This window comes from Solea solea, chromosome 1 (genome assembly GCF_958295425.1).
Source record: "Solea solea chromosome 1, fSolSol10.1, whole genome shotgun sequence".
Classification (NCBI taxonomy): domain Eukaryota; kingdom Metazoa; phylum Chordata; class Actinopteri; order Pleuronectiformes; family Soleidae; genus Solea; species Solea solea.
This window is the reverse complement of record NC_081134.1, coordinates 24,573,351-24,588,933: the sequence shown is the minus strand read 5'-3', so window position 1 is coordinate 24,588,933 and position 15,583 is coordinate 24,573,351. Positions and strand designations below refer to the sequence as shown.

Below are 15,583 nucleotides of genomic sequence, written 5' to 3'. Positions count from 1 at the left end.
TGGAACCCCCGTGGACCCGCCCACCAGTGGCATGCACAGACATCTGGAAGGGCAGGGGCAAACATTGAACGGGCACCCACAGGGGCAGACGCAGAGGGTCTGAGCCAAATTCAGCATCAGTTTCTGTACAGCACTGAATATCAGTGGAGTGTCCCAGGAGTGTCCTGGAACACTGTCATGTGCCCCCACCACTGACAAGTTGTTTATTTCATGTTCCGTCCATGAGGATATGATAGGTCAAAATACGTCTAAAGCATTTTTTTTTGTTTTTACTGCTCACTTGTGTAAGTGACGAGTGTTCACAGGCTGCTTCATTGTTGGGGAAACTCTGGGATGTATTTATGGTATAAGGCAAAATCAGTGTGTTATATTATTATAATATAATATATATATTATTATAGGCAGATCAGTGTGCTGCCAGCAGAAGCCCCGCCTCATTAACGGCAGATTAACAGGCAAAACTAATCGATTGCTCTATTTTGAATACTTTCAATGGTTTTCTCTGAGAGCCATTTGTCTAAAATACAGTACAACCCAAAGTGGATCTGCTTCTCAGGTGTGCAGGAATAATACATTGACATAATTATTGCCAAATATTGTTAGTGTGCACCCGCTATGAAGGCTTAACAGGTAAGACACGTATTGTCATATGGTCCCCGTTTATTTCTGATCCTGCTGAGACACCAGGAAACAGCTGCTGTGGAACATTACTAAAATTACTTTTGGATCACATTTGAATACGCGCTAACACAAACGAGAGCTGCTTCACAACGGAGATAAACATACACACACACACACACGCACACAGGTTTGTACAGCTACTCTTATAAGGACACTGCACTGACCTGTTTTCTCACTCAGACAGCTGACATAAAACATTGTCCCTAACCTTAACCATAACCAGTTAATGCCTAACCACGACCTTAACCTAGGTCAAGGTTAAGGAAGTACCGACACTTGTTACCCCCAAGTGCCGGTACTTCCCTTATTCAACTGTTGCCAGGTAAATTAGGCGGTGGGCGGTCAGTACCAGCAGATCATTAAGTGATATATCAAATGCTAGAACTTGACGCTGATTTTTAATTAACTTTCAACTTTCCAGACAAATGATGTTTGTTCACTTGAGAATGAATGAAATGACTCGTGTGTTTGTTTCTGTCATAACAAAACAGCAGACAATGACTGAAGTGTAACTCATTACCATGTTTAGGAGGACCAACGACATCGATATTATTGATGAATAAGATCTTCATATACTTACACAAATGCAAACTAATCCTGGAAAGGAGGTTGACAAACAAGGTAACTGGTACCGGACACACGCCACCAGTGCACACTGGGTAATGTAGTTTTAGCATCACCAATCGCAAAGAGATAAAGAGAACAGGCCAGGGTTCTATGAGCTCATGAGAAAAAGTCCCGGTACGCCTGAGGCTTAAAACAAGAAGTGCCAGCACACTTAAAGCACTGCTTATCCCCAAACTTAACCAGTTCCTTAGAAATGAGGCCTCATTAGGACCACGGTGACTACTGGTCCTGAGAAGGTCAGTGTTTATGCTAGAAAATGTCCTAAAGAGGTGACAAATACAAGTACACTCACACACACACAAATCCAGTAAATCACATTGTAAAGACTTACCACAAGACTTAACACAAATAACTCTAAAATTCATGAATATTTCTGAAATAAAAAACAGAATCTTATACGTCATACATGATCAGCATTCAGGGATCAAATTGGAGAGTGTGTTGTGTAGACAGACAGATTCAGCGACCTGCAGGCTGGTCACACTTCACTTCAAATGATTCATTGAGATTTAGGTGTTTTTGTATCTGATTCCGAGCAGATGGAGCAGTAAGCATACGGGCCAAAAACCAGCAATATATGGCTTCAATGAGCACTGATTGTAGTCGTATTCTTTGTTACATGGAGCAAAGAAACCAGAAAATATTCACATTTAAGAATCGGAAAAATCAGAGAACTTGTTATAGTTATTTAAAAAAAGATTATCAAAGTAGTTGCAGATTTATTTTGTAATTCATATTCATAATCAATGAGTTGTTTGGGCCCTAATATCTTCTGTCTGTGTTACTGTGATTCATTTTCACTGTGTGATTGTTAATATGTTACCTTGAAAACCTTGAATCCAATACAGCTGACAAAAATAAATGATAATAATGTCGCCGTAAACGGGCATTCATGTGTTACCGTGAGCAGACAACATTTTATTTTCTCATCCATTCACCATTCTCTGCCGAAACATCCATGCTGTACTTTCATTCATTCATCCATTTTGTTTCCTTCACTTGTGTGTAGAGATGAAACAATGAATCGCTTATTAATCCATTACTAAATTAATCAACAACTATTTTGATTCATCGGTTGGAGCTTTTTTCATGATTAAAACAAGATTTCTGATTGTTTAAGCTTCTTAAATGTGAATATTTTCTTCATTTCTTTGCTCTGGAGAACAAAGAAATCATTAAAAGTGAATCATTTTGGTTTGTGGACAAAACAAGACATTTGAGAACATCATCATTTCCAGGTTTGACGAACACTGATCAACATTTTTTAAATTTTTCTGAGATTTTATGGACCAAGCGATTCATCGAGAAAATAATCGACAGATTCATTGATTATGAAAATAATCGTTAGTTGCAGCTCCACTTGTGTGACGTGTCATTCGTACAGTGACATTAACAGATTGACATTATGTGCAGGCACAAGCCAATCAATGCATCATCTATCTATAGACCAATGTTAGGTTTGGTTTTACAGCCCTCGTGCATGTCATCCAAAAGGCTTCTTCAATCCTCTTGAATGAAACGTCTTCCAGAAAGTTCACAGCTCAAGAAAATCTCGTTGCCTGCAGCAACTGTCTCACAGATCAGTTAAAGCTGAGCCTGCACTGGTTCTCATGCCCGTCACATGATCTCTGATAAACAGCTGATTCTGAAACTAGTCACATGATCACTTTTAGTAATGAAATGCAAATACAACAATAGATGTCTGACCATTTATCTTATGACATTTTAGAGCTATGGTTCTCAAACTGTGGCAAGTGGTACACCATCTTCCTTTGGTAGTACTTGGAGGAAAATCAGAAATACAGTTGAGTGGAGCTGAGGAGATTTGACTGAGCACAGAAACAAAAACAAATAACAAAATAATAATCAATTATCTATATAAATTAAAACCTTTCTGTTGCTCCATCTTAATCTAATTTCATTATACCAGTGTGTAGCATGAGTGAGGAAGTGGAGGATGATGACAGAGCGAAAAATCTGCCTCCTGGGAAAAGTCCATAGCTGACTTTGCTAATATTAATAGTAATAATAATGATAATAATAATAGTAATAATAGTAATAATAATGATAATAATGATAATAATAATAAGAATAACAAATATAACAATGATAATATTAATAAGAATAATAACAATAATAATAATGATAATAGTAAGAATAATAATGATAATAATAATAATAATAATAATAACAATAATAATAATGATAATAATAACAAAACAATAATAATGATAATAATAATAATAATAATAACAATAAAAATGATAATAGTAATAATAATAACAATAATGATAATAATGATACATTTGAGAGTTCAATATTTTCTTAGCTGGTTCTTGGTCTTAAAGTGTGAGAACCACTGTTTTAGAGGAAGCAGAGCGTTTCATGTTACAGATAAGCTTTACAGACATTTCATTTACTGGTACGATCACTGAATCTGCCAGCAATGTGGTTTCGGTCAGTGGACGCCATTTTAACCAACTCCACAATCTCTGAAAAAAAGGGAACCTATCACTAATGTATTTTGGGACTTTTATGTGACTTGCTCGAAGTCGTTAGACGCCATTACTAAAAAACTATAACAAGCACATTTGTTGACAGATTTTTTATCTCTCTGCATACGTCATCGTGATGATTGGTCTGACTGGTTGTCAGTTTATCGAGTCGCATACACAGACATTTCTTATCTCCATCCAGCGGCCACGCCTCTTGGAGGTAGGAGGTGACGACACCCTTTTCAGACTCAATCTCATTTGCAGCCTAGCGTTAGCCAGGCTACTGTAATGGCATTGATTGCAACAACTAATAGGTTATTAATCAATTACTAAATTAATGAGCAACTGTTTTGATAATCAGTTAATCGGTTTGAGTGTTTTGTAATAATTTAATAACGTTTTAAATGTATAGTATATATGTGGCTTTCTTTGCTCAATCTGACAAAGAAACCATTAAAAGTGAATATTTTTGCTATGTGGACAAAACAAGACTTTTGAGAAGGTCATCATTTCAAGGTTTGGCAAAGCACAGATCAATATTTTCTGACAAATAATGGATTATTAATATAATAGTCAGTTGTAGCCCTAATGTAGTTTTGCTGGACAACAGCATTACTGTTGAGCTTGTTGGGAGTTGAAGACGCTCACATTTGTCTGTTTGAGCTTTAAATGTCCAGAAAGGCACGTAGTGTTGCTTTAAAGTGGCGATGACAGACAGCAGCAGGTGCTCGGCCATGTTCTAGAAGCAGAGGAGGCTCAGTTTACCCGTTTAGTCACCACTGCTTTGTCATCACATTTACGCCTAAATAAGAAGCTGTGGTAATATCACCGACTCTACCCTGAAGACGTTTCTGAACTCGGCTCTTTATTTTATTTTCTCTTGTTGAAAGACACCGTGATAATAACTAAACATATGGCTCGTTAATACATGGCTTAAAATGTCACGATTAGGTTTACGTTGATTTCAGCTCCTGAGTGAAATGTGAAGACATTATAGAAAGTTCATTGTAATTCTAAACTAATTAATAAATTAAAACTTTATTGCCCCGAAATTAAAAGGTCAGAGGTCAAAAACAGGACAGTACAAGAATTCAATAAACAATAATTATAAAAACGCTGTTATAAATGTTACAAATGTTATAAATATTATATGATCTCATTCAGCACTTGCACTTGACTTTTTGGCACATTTGTGTTTGGTTCCCACGAGGCCGGCCTTCTGAGATTTGCCACCGATAGTTCTCCCAGAGAGGCGCGACACCGGCAGGATCATCCCAGCTTCCCGGCGACACTGTGGTTATTGACTGTGTGGCGTGAGAATTATGATCAACCTCTGTGTCAGTGATATAATGATGTTTGCCCTGGCCTTTCACTTACTGTATTGCACGAGGAAGGACAATGATATGTCACCAAATCGATATTTTGACCCATCCCTAATACCTAACTAAAGTTAGAACAATCGTGATTTTATTGACGTCATTGTGTCTCAAAATAAAACTCAAATTACAAACATGCACTTTTAATCAGTAAGAAGTGTAAAAACTAGGGCTGTCAATCCATTACAAATAAATAACAAATGAATTTATCGTGATAAATAACAGATGTTAGACAGATATCGCAGTGTATCACTATATGATTGTCTTGCATTATATTGATTATCAGAGAATCGCTGTATCATGATATTATTGGTATCGTGGACTATGTATCGTGTATCACATCACATCGTGTGGTACCCTGTGATTTCAATGTGTGGTGAGAAATAGCATTTATCATTTAATGATACAGTATTTCCACTGTGCACAACCTCAAGTAGAAAGATAATCTGACATGTTCGTTTTCACTTTCACAGTCTGCCCAGTTGTTGTGGTGATGGCTTAGTTATACTCCATACTGAGATGTAGCTCAAGATTCCATTATATTCAGGAGCAGGTGACACCGACATGGACACACATTGACATTTAAGCAAGGATTTGACCAGGGTCCGGTAAATTATGCAACCCAGTTGCATCATGGGAAGTGTAGAATCAAGCACTGAACTTCATAACTTTATAACTGATAACTTTATATCTGAACATTATAACTGATAACATTATAACTGATAACTTTATAACTGAACATTATAACTGATAACATTATAACTGATAACTTTATAACTGAACTTTATAACTTTATACGTGAACTTTATAACATTATAACTGATAACTTTATAACTGAACTTTATAACTGATAACTTTATAACTGAACTTTATAACTTTATTACTGATAACTGATAACTTAACTTTATAACTTTATAACTGATAACTGAACTTTATAACTTTATAACTGAAAACTGAACTTTATAACTTTATAACTTTATAACTTTATAACTGATAACTGAACTTTATAACTGAAAACTGAACTTTATAACTTTATAACTTTATAACTTTATAACTGATAACTGAACTTTATAACTTTATAACTTTATAACTTTATAACTGATAACTGAACTTTATACCTTTATAACTGATAACTGAACTTTATAACTTTATAACTGATAACTGAACTTTATAACTTTATAACTGATAACTGATAACTGATAACTAATAACTGAACTTTATAACTTTATAACTTTATAACTGATAACTGAACTTTATAACTTTATAACTTTATAACTTTATAACTTTATAACTGATAACTGATAACTGATAACTGAACTTTATAACTTTATAACTGATAACTGAACTTTATAACTGATAACTGAACTTTATAACTTTATAACTTTATAACTGATAACTGAACTTTATAACTTTATAACTGATAACTGAACTTTATAACTTTATAACTTTATAACTGATAACTGAACTTTATAACTTTATAACTGATAACTGATAACTGATAACTAAACTTTATAACTTTGTAACTGATAACTGAACTTTATAACTTTGTAACTGATAACTGAACTTTATAACTTTATAACTGATAACTGAACTTTATAACTTTATAACTGATAACTGATAACTGATAACTGAACTTTATAACTTTATAACTGATAACTGATAACTGATAACTGAACTTTATAACTTTATAACTGATAACTGTACTTTATAACTTTATAACTTTATAACTTTATAACTGATAACTGATAACTGATAACTGATAACTGAACTTTATAACTTTATAACTTTATAACTGATAACTGAACTTTATAACTGATAACTGAACTTTATAACTTTATAACTGATAACTGATAACTGATAACTGAACTTTATAACTGAACTTTAAAACTTTATAACTTTATAACTGATAACTGAACTTTAAAACTTTATAACTTTATAACTGATAACTGAACTTTATAACTTTGTAACTGATAACTGAACTTTATAACTTTGTAACTGATAACTGAACTTTATAACTTTATAACTGATAACTGAACTTTATAATTTATAACTGATAACTGAACTTTATAACTTTATAACTGATAACTGATAACTGATAACTGATAACTGAACTTTATAACTTTATAACTGATAACTGAACTTTATAACTTTATAACTTTATAACTTTATAACTTTATAACTGATAACTGATAACTGATAACTGAACTTTATAACTTTATAACTTTATAACTGATAACTGAACTTTATAACTTTATAACTGATAACTGATAACTGATAACTGAACTTTATAACTGATAACTGAACTTTATAACTTTATAACTGATAACTGAACTTTAAAACTTTATAACTTTATAACTGATAACTGGGGCACTGGCATAGAGGTCAAGGAGGTAGAAGCTTATTCAGCCTACTATTTTAGTTATTAGTCATATCAGCAGATCTAGGCAGGTTTTAAAGCCAATACTTTGTATATAATTTGTACTTTATTTGTCCCCTTATGGAAATTCCTTCTCTGCATTTAACCCATCCTCTACTAGAATCCCTCCTAGAATTAGGAGCAGGGGGCAGCAGCCACTGAGCAGCGCCCGGGTAGCAAATGTTTTTTTTTGGACACCTTGCTGAGGGAGCCTACCCCAGCCTTCAGACCTGGTGGGGACTCAAACCTGTAACCCTCCAGTTACGAGCCAAGTTCCCTCTCCACTTGCACGATGCTTACGTGATGCTGATAACATCATGCATCCCTAATAAAATGACTGTTTTGTGTTATCCTTGGTTTGTGTAGTATAAGCTAGCGTACCCCGAGGATCCCTGCAGAAAGCATTTTTTAAAATAAGAGCCTCTTATAAACCTTTTCTGAGCAGAACTGTTTGTGGTAACAGCTTGGCGATAAAAATAGCTTGCAGTCATTATTCTTATAAAAGACAATGCACTTTTTTATGATACGTTTCATTGTATTTGTTAATTCTATAAAATAAAATACAGCGCAGAACAAATTGGTGTAATTACAAGACAACGTTTTTGCATTTATCAACATGACATGTTTGATAACTTGATAATTGTTCCTCAGCTGTTTGATCATACTCTATATGACAGTAATATTCTTCCATCTAAATGGTTTGTGGAGCTCTCTCTCTGCCTCACTGTGTCTCCCACTCACTCTATCTTTAGCTCTCCTCTGCACATTATTGTGGCAGGAGTTGATCCATCTTACTTTGTGGCGATGTTTTCAGGGTGTGTGTATCAGAATTGTATCTATTTGGCTTTGTGAGACTGCACTGATCATGTAAAACAGCATTTTAATCGCTGTTATTTTGTCTGGGACATTGTCCAGATTTCTGCTGGCTGATCCTTTCAGCTCAATACTCCCTTCTGGAAAGGGTAACCAGAACAAGTATGGCGGGCACAACTCGACTGTCTTTCTGAAGGTTTATTCCACATACACAGTTAAATAGCAGTTAGACAGCAGTCAGTTAGTAGTTAGTTTAGACAGTTAGTAGTTAGCTACTAACTAGAGTTAATTAGGTTGTAAAACCGATAAGTCGTACAGGTTCTGATGATAGATAGATTCACAAAGCCACTTACAAAGGCACATACGAAGGTTAATATATAACAAAAAATGGCTTTGACAATGCACCTTTAAGGCACTTTAAAGGCTACGGTGCTTTGATATCAATTACAACAATAAACAGATAAATAGAATGAAAGATAAACAGCTTTGCCTGCTAGAAAGTTCTACACCTCCCACTTGGCCTAGGCCACAACAACTAAGAATGTTACCTTTCAAAATGGGTACATAAAGCTACATCGCTGGGTACGAACGTGTTACACACAAAATGACAAATAAAGGTTTCACTGTCCATTAACACATTGTCCTTGATAACACAGTGGCATCCTTTACCAAAACACCACCAACCTCCAGACGTACTCAGGGAGGATGGTGGAGGGGGGGGTCTTGATCCTTTTCCGAAACACACCACGTGATGGGGATTTCTGGACGGATCCAGAAACCATCATGTGGTGGGGAATCTATTTCTGTTCCTCCACTGGTAACAGAACCACCAGCCTCCTAACATCTCTGTGAAGGATGGTGGAGGGGCAGTTCTCCATCTCTTTGCCTTTCCTACTCTGTCCGCCGAAAACTAGACAACTTTGGCACGTCCTCACTTTCACGTCTCGTACTACGCCTTTCACATCAGGATGGGCCTCCACAACTCCACCAAGCCTAAACTGGCCTCTCAGTGCATTCTGGTCAGCCAACCACACTAAGTCTCCCACTGCGACATTCCTTACGGGTGCATGCCACTTCTGTCGAACGAAGAGGCCCGGGCCCGCCAGCTGGCTCCACCGCTTCCAGAACTTGTCGACCTCGATCTGGACCACTCTCAGGCGCGCAACGGGGTAAGTCAGGTGCTCGAACCCTCAAGTGTCCCCGCTAGGTCCAGCACGGCCAAGCAGAAGTGAGTTGGGAGTGATGACTCCATGGTCTCGTCTTGTACCTGGACTCGCGCGCCGATTGGTCTCTCGTTTGACAGATAAGCTGCCAGGCAGAGGAGAATCTGGAACTCCAGTGCTGTCAGGTTACCTTCCACCCCAATGTTGCTCAATGTTCTCTTGAGTGTACGGACCGCCGCTTCAGCTGCTCCGTTTTGGTGGGGAGAGTCTGCTGGGTGAAACACCCATGACCAGTCAGTCCCAGCGGCGGTTGCTTTCTTCTGGACTTGATCCTTGTTGATGTTGTTTAGGAATTCTAGAGTTCCTTTAAAACTGGCTTGGCGCCCACGAAGTTGGTCCCTTGATCCGACCAAAGTTTTCTTGGGTGACCCCTGAGAGCTGTGAAGCGCTGGTACGCCTTTAGGAATCCATCCGTCGACAGATCTTCCACAATGTCAGCATGCTTTGCTCTCGAAGCCATGCAACTGAACACCACGCCCCAGACTTTCATCTTTATTCCTCATCTCACAGTGTCTCTGATGACGTAGCGGGATGACGTAGGGGGATCTTGGAATGCAGTTTCAAGTTCGGTCACTGTCAGTACTACCTCCCACTTTGCTGGAATAGGGGCTCTCCCTATACGAGCAAACCACTTCTTTACAGCCTTTCGGGCATAACTGACCCCTCCACAGAGCTTAGCTAGAGGGCTGTACCTTTTCAGACGCCCTTGGACTATGAGTGCGGCTCCCCACAGTGTCTCATCTTTCTTGGTCTCAACAGGGATCGATTTTGTCTCATATCCTGCCGACTGGAGCCCTGCTAGAGACCTGCTAACCCTATCTGTGAAATTCCGGCCTTCACTACCGGAATTTAACAACGTCTGTGCTTGGGTTCTGGTGAGAACTGCTGTAAAGTCTTTCTTCTAGAGTTTACTCACTGTCTCTGTAGCATCAGCTGCCACTTTTGTGGCAGACTTCATTGGCCAATCTTCGACTGGACTAGACAGGAACTCGGGACCCTTTTGCCACAGCTCAATTGCTTTCCCTCGGAGCTCGTCGGAGAGGGATTTATCCCAAGTGTCCTTAGTGAGCTTGCCAGCTTCTTGGGAGGCCTTCCTCACAAGAATCACACCTTTTTGCTTCACATGTTTTGTTAGATCGATGGGGTCGTACAATCCAGTGTTCTGGCTCAGTAGGACGCGACGAGTTAATGGGTTTGGTGCTTTTACATCCACTTCTCCTTCAGTAAGGAGAGTCATTTGGTCAGGCTTTGCCTCGTCCTTCCTCCCACTTTGACCAGACCGGACCCAGGGCTTGAGGTAGAAGCCCCTTGCTTTCAGGATCTTCTCCACTCCCTCTAGGATCCTCCTCCAATCGACCGGCTTCTCATGGCAGCTGGGTCTCTCAGAAGTGTAAATGGGGATTGGCTCGCTGAACTTCAAAAGCTTTACTCTGCCTTTCAGGAACAATAAGAGCCTCTCGAAATGGTTTCCCGGGAAGGCATATTTTTTGAGGCTGCTCACATGCGCAAGCCACTGTGTTAGCATTTTCTCAGAAAGTCTGCTCTCAAAAGACAGTATCACCAGGTGCTTCTGCTCTTGTTTAGTGAGCTCTGGCTCCAATGAGCTGTGGCTTCTCTTCAGTTCCTTTGTCTGAGCCTCCAAACATGTCTGGTTTGGAGTTAGCAGTGGTGTGGTTAGCAGGAGTTGGCTGGTGTTGGTAGCCAAGTCCTCCTGTGCTAAGCTCAGTCTTTATCTGGTGCCTTGAGGTCTTGATGCAGAGTAGACTCTTCTTCTTCTGACTCTTTCTGGTAGAAGTCAGACTGAAGCTTAGTGAGATTCTCCTGACTTTGCACCAAGGTCTCCTGGTCTTTTCAGAGCTCAGCTCCCTGCTGAACTCAGGCATCTTGGCCCTCAGTTTACTCTGCTCCTCTACCTTCTTGACATTGACTTCCGTTACTTCCTGTAACTCTGTCACTTGACCCTTCAGTTTCTTCTGCTCCACTTCAAAGGACTCTGTGGGACCCGCCTGCGCCTGGATACTCTCAGCCTCTCGTTCCCGGAGAACTTAGGCAAGCTTATCGGTGTGACCTTTGCTTTGGGTTGGGCCCACTGAGTGCTGTCTCCTCCCGTGACTGTACCGAAGTTGCTGGTGGGCACAGTGCTCCTTCGTCCCATGCTGAAGTGGACGGGAGTAGTGTGAAGTCCTGGCATACTAGTGAGGGTTGGGGGTCGAGCAAACTGACATTAGGTCTACAGTTAGGTTGTTGAGGCTGCGGAGGATGGCTGGTAACACATGCAGTACTCAGGCGGAGAAACAATAGCCGAGTGGGTGTGAACAGGTGGGATGGTATTAACACGGGTTACTGGTCGGATCTGCCCATTTCCCCGTTCGTTATCCCGGGGGCATGCCCACTCATCCATCAGTACCTCCTTTTTATCTTCCAATGTCAAAAGGAGTGTCCATTTCTCTTTTACGTATGGCCAATAGCTTTCCAAGCATATACAGCCTCTCTGAGTCTATTAAGTTTTTCGATCCAGTTGTCTTCTTGTGGCCTCTTTCTGACTCCACGGCAGTATATTTCCTCTCCGGAGTAACCTGATCGAAAGCCGAATTGAACTGTGTCACGAGGGCGAAAGTTCTACAGACATACGTATATTAACATCAGCCTGGTTTAGTGTGGTTAAATTGAACCCTAGTGAGTTTAGAATTACAATGAGTCATTTTTGCGCTGCACTTATCATACTGTGTGTAACATGTGATCCTTTATTAAGGACTTTCTTATGGAAAGGAGGCAACCCAAATATTATTAAGTTAGCCATTGATTAAAGCTCACAGACCATATTAAAAGGTGCCTTATCCTTATCAGGAAGTGGTGCTGAAAATATTAAATGTATCAGGTCGTGTTTAATGTGCTATATTGAGTTAGTGTCGTGTGTGTGTGTGTGTAGATTAGTATGATAAGTCTTACGTTGCAATTATGATGTGTTTATGTTATAAATTACTTTCAAAACAAAAAAAATCTAAATACAGGATTTATATATAAATATATTAAATAGATCATATATTGTTCATTAAAATTCATTTAAAAAAAATGCATAATTGCATTGAAAATGTTTTTAATATAAAAGAGACTAAATGACCTTTGACCAGTTGGGCTCAGGAAAAAAGTGTTTGTATCAGTTATTGGCACATCGACAAAAAAGTCCACAAATCCCACTGTGACAAATTCTAATGTGTCTGTGACATAAGGAATTACTACAGGTGTGCAACATGAGAGCAAGTGTGAAGAAAGATTTTTATATTATATTTTTATATTTATATTCAAGGCCGACAACAATCTTGTGCACAGATAAGAAAACAAGGACAAGGATGGATAAAACCTCAGGTGCTGCATGAAAAATCTTGTTCAAACGAGGCTTGAGTGGCTGCTCAGGTGTAAGATGACTGGCATAACATGTCATAGACAGCATGTTACTATTTATAGCAAACACTCATCCGTCTTCTACCGCTTTGTCCTCCACATGAGGGTTGAGACAAACAACCGTTCACGCTCACACTCACACCTACGGTCAATTTAAAGTGTCCAATTGACCTCATCCACATACTGCATGTTTTTGGACTGCGTGAGGAAGCCGGAGAAAACACACCCACACGGGGAGAACATGCAAACTCCATCCTTGTTCCAACTGGGTTGTGTATGCTGCAAAGGCAGGACTGACTCCCCCCCCCCCACTACACCAACCGTGTGGACTCCACTAAATACATAAATTGATCCAAAATGCTCAAAGTGTAAAAGTGTGAAATCAAAGCAGTGGAAATCAGTTTTCCACAGTAAAGAAGTAAAGAAGTGTCTTCTGTGGACTCATGGCTCGTGTCTCAGCTGAGCCACTGTGGAGAAGCCTTAGACCACATAGCAAGATAGCGGCTGGAGTTATGTTTGGCCACTGCCACCCAACAGACTTCCCAGTGTCTCCAGTTACTTCCATCATTTAAAATAGCACATTCTCACATTCTCCAGCTGAAGCCTGAACTCTCCACACGAGGCCACGGAAGGCGCTCACTGCTGCTGATGCTATTAGAACCACGACTGTTTTAAGTTCAACCTGTTGGAATGCGTACTTGTCAGACCAAGATGGACAGGTGGTCTCCTGTAAGTCAGTGGGAGACATTCTGGTTTTACAGTGCAGGAGACACTTTGATCATAATGTCTCATTCAACTCTGTTCGCTGTTTTTGCAACTGGTATGAAAATAATGAATCCACGGCCATATGATCTCCTGAGATACCATATGTCTGCACTGAATAAAGTAGGGAGGGCCATCTTAATATTAGGGCTACACTGAACCCAGAATTGCTGCTGAGAACTGATGCAGAATTTGTAATAATACAAATAATGTGTGATAGAAAAGACACGGTGTGAATGTGAATGTGTGTGAATGTGAATGTGTGTGAATGTGCGTGTGTGTGAATGTGAATGTGTCTGAATGGCACAACTGTAGCGCAGAGAGCTTTGAGTCTTCTTGTCGTTTGGCTCATAAATCAAGTGTGAACACAATGAGAAGTTGGTTCTACTGTATAAGCTGGGTCGAAAACACAAGCTAAACAAACTAAAGTACTGTTGTTCTTTTGTTGTGTTGCTGCTGCTGCCAGAGCCACAGTGTTAGCCAATCAGAAGTCAATGCTTGTGTTCCTGTTTCTGTAGTTGGGAACCTCTGTGGTGCCGATACACCTCGGCGTATCCCGAGCTCGTAACTGAGCGACGATAAGTCTGGATCAACTCTCGTGTGAACAGAGGTGCTTTATTTTTGAACGTTTAGCACACGGCCCTCTGAGTCACTGCTGCTGCTGTTATTTAATCACACACATCACACACACACTCACTGTACCCACACAGCCACATCCTCTCTGAAAGGATGGATTTAATATAAATTCAAAAAGTATCAGTTTTATTGAAAAGATGAAAAACACCGAAATTTCATAAGAACAAACTGACAATTTAAAAAAAAGTATTTAAATGGTAGATTAAAGCCTTGTTACAGCTTGAATACTGCATGTAACTGTGCATGTGCTACTGTACCTGGTCTGACAACAGGGTTGTTTGTACATTAGAAGTCCTGCTTAAGAATTCAAAAAATAAACACTTTACCTCAACAAATGTTTTTACGATTTTAGTTGTAACCAATGATACAGTTTAGTAGAGCTGAAACAATTAATCGATGAATCCATTATTAATCCATTACTAAATTAATCGACAACTATTTTGATAATCCATTAATCGGTTTGAAGCTTTTTTAATGATTAAAACAAGATTTCCGATTGTTTAAGCTTCTTAAATGTGAGTATTGTCTTCATTTCTTTGCTCTGGATAACAAAGAAATCATTAAAAGTGAATCATTTTGGTTTATGGACAAAACAAGATATTTGAGAACATCATCATTTCCAGGTTTGACGAATGCCGATCAACATTTTCTAAGGTTTTCTGATATTTTATGGACCAAACGATTAATTGAGAAAATAATCGCCAGATTCATCGATTATGAAAATAATCATTAGTTGCAGCTCTACAGTTTAGCTGCTGTGATGCTATGGCTGCTGTGAAACAGAACAGAGATATGCTGCCGAAGCGCCCTCCAGTTTTTAACGAGGGTGCATTATTTCTGAATGGATTGTTCATGGTCCATATTAACAACAAAACAACTTTACAGATCCATGAGGACAAATCACACAGACGTAAAATAAAGCAACAGAAATGAAACAAGTTTAATGTAACACCAGAAATAGAAAACCTAACCTGAGTGGGTTGTGCCTTCATGTTACATGTTAAAAATGCTCTTGCACCACCTCAGTAACAAACTGTTGAGGGTTTTTCTAGCTGTCAAGTTGAATTGAATTCTTGTGCCAGTGTGGGAATGAGATCTAAAGACAGCTTCATCAGTATGTGTTTCACTAGAAGACATTTCCTTGTGACTTTA

General features: G+C 38.8%; 1 protein-coding gene across 1 annotated transcript in view; it reads left to right on the top strand.

Moving 5' to 3' along the window:
- Nucleotides 1-15,583, top strand: part of LOC131452843 (junctophilin-1-like) — a 38,368-nt gene that overhangs the window by 961 nt on the left and 21,824 nt on the right. The gene's annotated exons all lie outside the window — the stretch shown is intronic.